Source organism: Toxorhynchites rutilus, chromosome 3 (genome assembly GCF_029784135.1).
Source record: "Toxorhynchites rutilus septentrionalis strain SRP chromosome 3, ASM2978413v1, whole genome shotgun sequence".
Lineage (NCBI taxonomy): Eukaryota > Metazoa > Arthropoda > Insecta > Diptera > Culicidae > Toxorhynchites > Toxorhynchites rutilus.
This window is the reverse complement of record NC_073746.1, coordinates 83,664,682-83,670,681: the sequence shown is the minus strand read 5'-3', so window position 1 is coordinate 83,670,681 and position 6,000 is coordinate 83,664,682.

Genomic DNA, 6,000 nt, shown 5'->3' with positions numbered 1-6,000 from the left:
CGAAAAATGAACTTCATAGCAAGCTGATGTTGATGTTCATTCTACTGGTGTTTATTTCTAGTGTTTTTTTTATTGTTTATCTCATTTGTTTATTTATTAAGCTCATTAGCATTTTAGCTGTAACAAAGCCGGGTTTAAATCGTGTACATGTACAGGGTTTTCCAACTTTAAATTCCGAAAGTAAATTGAAATAAAACACACTTAGAATTCGAATTTCGATGAAACTTTTATTTCAAATTAAAGTTTGGTTTATGCCATTATGTGTGAAACACAATATCATTCAAATGTCCACCTAGGGCTTCCTCGCACACCTTGATCCGGAACAGGTAATTTTCGATCACTTTTCGGCACATATGGGGCGGTATCTCGGTCATAACTTCAAGAATGTTGTCTTTCAAATGTTCAAGAGTTTGCGGAGAGTTGGCATAGACACGGTATTTCGCATAACCCCACAAAAAAAAGTCTAGCGGGTTCAAATCGCATGATCTGGACGGCCAATTGGCATCACCAAAACGCGAAATTATGCGTCCCTCAAATTTCGATCGCAATATGGCCATGTTCGGTCGTGTTGTGTGGCACGTGGCGCCGTCCTGCTGAAACCACATGTCATCCGTATCCATATCTTCAAATTGTAGCAAAAAAAAAATCGGTTAACATGCGGCCATAGCGCTCACCATTCACAGTTACCGTCTCGCCGTCCTCATTTTCAAAGAAATACGGCTCGATGACTCCACCAGACCATAATGCGCACCGAACAGTGACTTTTGGCGGATGAAATAGCCTCTCAACAATCACGTGTGGATTTTCTGAGCCCCATATACGGAAATTTAGGGTATTCACATAGCCACCGAGCTCGAAATGAGCCTCATCGCTGAAGAAAATTTGATGCAAAAATTCAGCATTTTGCAGCTGTTGTTCGTTCACCCAATCGACATATGCCCGACGCATCACATGGTCACCACGCTCTAATTTTTGTACCAGTCGGACTTTATATGGATGTAGGTGCAAGTCCAAATGCAAAATTCGCCACAATGATGTGTTTGACAAGCCCAATTGCTGAGCACGCCGTGGAATCGAAACATTCGGGTCATCCTCCACACTGGCAGCAACCGCAGCAATATTTTCGGCCGAACGCACATTACGATGATGCACAGGTTTCACAATATCCGCTACGGATCCAGTTTGTTCGAATTTACGCACTACATTAGCGATTGTGTGCTCTGTAGGCCGTCCATGACGACCAAAATCCGTCCGTAATGCTCGAAAAACATTTGCCGGTTTTTCATCATTTTTATAGTATAATTTAACAAAATTAACACGTTGTACGATGCTAAAACGATCCATATTGTAAAATGGCAGACATTCAACTAACGATATGACGCTTTGGTTGACAGCTATGTCAAACGGTTGTCAGCGCAGGGCTGTATACTTTCGGAAGCCCGAAATGGAAAACCCTGTACAAATGTTTATGGTTCTATAAATTGTAAATTACACACAGTAGTAGTAGTCATTTAGGCGTTAGGTTTTCTGTTACATTACATTATGGTAAATTACACAGTAGTAGCCATTTAGGCGTAAGGGTATTCTTTCTGTGTTCCATTGTTCAGCAGACCGGACAGCGGAGACAGTTCATATTGATCATTGTTGGTTTATTGATAGAACAACAGCCCGATGTTTCTTGCAGAGCAGAGCAACAATTTTTTTTCGATTAGCATCACGTTGGCCATGTTTATGCTAGAGCTTATCACTCAGAATATATTCAAGGCGCATTATTTGTCATAGAAATTTCAACTAAGTACTAATAAAAATGGCGCAAGTAATACTACGTTGGGCCGGCGGAATTCCGCGAAAAAAACGTGTTTTTTATGCGTGATTTTTCTATGAATGTTCCGAGAATTGAGCGGTACATTTTTTTCATCGTTTGCATTTTTTTGTTAATTTCCTGAAATGATGATTTTATTTTATTCATGGTTTTCAATTTGTAAGATTAAGCATGTCGTTCTATTCATCAATATTTTTTTTGCATTTTCCGGTTCAAAAATTTGATCTTTCAATGCGATACAATTACTCCATTTTGACAGATTTTTGTCCGAAAGAAAAATTCTAAAAGAAAAATCAAAATTTCGAAACACAAAATAGTTTTTTGTGCCGCGCATTACTTCAAAAATTCTGAAAAAAAATCACGCATCGAAAGAAGACCAAGGAAACATATTTAAATCCAAATTGCAGTACTGGATCTTAAAATTAAAAAAAAAACATCGATTGAATTACTGATGGAATTTTTTTTTCGGCAATATTTCTCGATGCACCAACCATGGTAAGATTTTTTTTTTCAAATTTTTATTTTCGGCGTTAAAAACATAAAAATAAGTGTTTCACAACAGTTCCTATGGTGAATCATATATGGATTCAAAACAAAAAGTTAAAAATTCTTATTTGGTACCCTATACAATGTTTTCAATAGAGCTGGTGTTTTGGTTTGGAGGCGCTTTTTACTTCCTTACCCAGCCTTTATTGTCTTCAAAGATTCTTCTAGCGAAGAAATACCTTTTTAGCTTTTTCAAGTTGTCTTCAATGACGGGGAAGTTCAGCCTCGATAGTCCTGATGGATTCAACGGATCCTTCAAAAGTAATATCTTCTTCTTCTTATATGGCACTAACGTTCCTAGAGGAACTCCGCCGTCTCAACGTAGTATTACTTGCGTCATTTTCATTAGTACTTAGTTGAGATTTCTATGCCAAATAACACGCCATGATTGCATCCTGAGTGGCAAGCTCTAGAATACGCGTGACCACAGTGCAAGTCAGAGGAAATTTCTTTGAAGAAAAATTTCCCCGACCAGAACGGGAATCGAACCCGAACCACCAGCATGTTAGGTTTGACGCTAACCACTCGGCCACGGGAGCACTAAAAGTAATATCTACATCTGGGTTCTAGTGTACCTTGATTATCCCATCTTTCCCAGAAATGTTCAATGAACAGAGTTCACGGAAGTAAATACACTGGATACTTTTTTTACGTGATTTTATTACACGCGATTTTCTTGAAAATATGCGATTTTTTACGCGATTTACCCGAAATTACGCTTTTTTTCACGTGTTTTTTTATATTACGCGCTTTGGTACTGTCTACCGTCGCTTCGTTGGGAAGAGAAAGAGGAGAAAAAAAAATCTGCGAGAGCGTTTGCAAGTGCGGTTGTGACGAGCGCGCCGGTGATGGGGCAATCTTTTTCCACGCGATTCTCTCGAAATTACAGGATTTTTTTTTGCCCGCTCGCATCAGTCGCGTAAGAAAAGAATTCAATGTATTGGAATAAGTCAACCGTCACTAATAATTTCTTCTGCAGATTCTCAAGCCTATATCGACGACGTTGCAATACAAAAAGCGCAAAAAATTATATATTCTGACACCTAATTAACCAGTTTGTCGATATTCAACACATCAATGCAGTAGTCTAGAACAAACGATCAACTCCATCCGGCTTCAATCATACGCCTAAAGCGATATACCGTAATCGACGATAAATTATGAAGCCTGGGTTCATCATGCTTCAACCGATTCCGCATTCTCTCCCCCTTTGTAAGGGATTGAAAGTAAGCAAGGAGAGAGAGCATTCGCATAAAACCAGCGCTTTAAAAAGCAAATTGATATACTTAAATATTCATCAGTTATAGGGATTTTTATTAGTGTAGTTTTCGATCGTAAAACAAGAAGGTTGGAGGCAAGCTCTGGTGAAACACAAAAAAATCAACTGGGGGAGACTCCAGTTTACTCCCTCCACTCCATCGGGACCAAATGGTTTCTGGGAGAAAAGAAAGGCTATCATCAATTTCGCTAATTTATTATTCTATGACTTTGGCCTTATGCTGTTGGCGCTACACAAACTGTTGTTGTTGTGTTGTGGCAGATTGTGACATGACATTTTTCCAAAAGTACCCGAAAGATGCGAAGACACGGAGGAGCACGGCGCTACAAATCACTAAATTGGGATCCTTTCCTACCAGAGAGGAAAAAAACCCTGCGTTTCTTTGGGGCCACGTCGTGCGTGGCAACATAAACTCATCAACGCTCTTTGGTCGCCACCGCCGCCGCCGTCTAGAGACATAATAAAACTGTAGAAAAACATACTTCATCAATCTCGTTGGGTGAATTTTACGATACTACTATGAGTGGAAAAGCGATCTTGGATGTTATCTTGACAGACTCCACAGAAGTTGGTTGAAAAAATAATGCACTGACTCTGAATTAGTGATTAGTATGTTGAACTCAATATATACGTACCTCAGAAAAAGATGGTCTGAGTCTAGGTCGAAAAAGGATTAAATTTTCGCATTCTCCATATAAATTTATCCTGAACCGACAACCAACCCTCGAGTCCAACTGGTGACTCCGTGTACTGAAGGGGGTCGATATCCAAACGAGCGCAAACATTAGCGGTCCAATTTATAAATCACTCACCTGACGCAGCTTTCGGTCGGCTCAACCACTCGGCTCCGAGGGAATAACAATAAATACACCCATAGCCCATAAATATAACCTTTTGGAGTAATTGCCATCAAAACAGAGCGAAAAAATAAGCAAGGAGTGTTTGAAATATCCCCCCTGAACCCGCCGCCAAAAAAAAACGGTTCAGCATGGGAACCAAACGAAGGAGCGGAAAACATGTACCATATAGACGAGGGGGGTGGGGGATCTATGGGTAGGTGTATTGGCGTAGACTTTGGGAATGGAGGGAAAAAAATCATCAAGCCTTCAACTGCGCGCACTCCGGACATGGCCTTACCTCGAATTAGCGAAAGTCTGCCAGCAGAACCCGGAGAAAGAATTCCAAAAACGAGCTCATAAATTTGCATAAATTCTTCACTCTCTCACCACTGCTATGCTATATGGCTATGGGTTCATGCAAATTTCACAAAACCCAACTACCCGGACGACGGCTGTGGGACCGTCCCTGCCGGCGACGCTTGGAAACGGTTTGGAGAACTTGGACGAAAAATGGTGCACCGAGGGGATCCACGACGAGAAGTTTACCTTGATCCATTCGGTGAGGATTGGGGATTTTGTTTGCAGAAGCTCAATCATTTGAATCCAATCCAACAGGCTGTCAATCGAAACTCCATCGGATTGACACGATTTCGCTTCTATCTTTCTCTTCATTTTCTCGCTGCTCACTACAGGCCAAGACATCTTTCGTCTGCCGCCACTGGACGTTCAAGGTCCTCCACGAAAGAGTGATAAGACACACACGCCCGTGCGACTAAGACACCGCGGCAAGAAGCGTCAAGCAGAAGCTCAACAACAGTGCAAAAAAAAACGGAACAAAAAATGTAATGCATTATTTGTTTGGAATTTAAATTCAGTTTCTTCTTGCTGTCTCGATGGTGCCCTCAGTTTGTCACCTGCGAAGAGGAGCAAAAGAAGAAGTACCTGCTGCTGGTGCCGCTGCTGCACGGTATGGGATCAGAAGTAGAAACTTTTCTTTTCCCCCGGGTTCCCACTGCGTCATTTTCCACAATGGAAGCAAACTTTCCGTCGGCTCTGCCGGGCCTAACCTCAAACTGGAATATTGTTTGCAGCAGTAGTCACTTGCCACTAGCTAGTGCTGCTAGCGTAAAATAATTGACTTTGCTCCGATCCACACAGTGTAGCGTCACCCTCCTGGCTGCGGGAAGTTTCCTAGCGAACTTCCTAGAGCACCACATTTTCTTCTGATTTGACAAGTCCATTATTTGTTTTGAAGTATTTGTAATGAAGAAGCCAACGGCTGCATAGCTTCGCTCCGAATGTGCGAATGATGTTCGGAATTCAATTCAATTATGGGTGGGACAATACTTTGAAGGGGGACGATATATTAACGGTAACAGAGTAAAAGGTGACGAATGTGTATATTTCATTTGCGAGTTCTGAGACTCTAGGTGCACAACACAATGTTTTTAGTTGGTATACAGGTTATGTACTGCTTCCGCGAACTATCTGTGACTAAATGCCCATGCATTCAA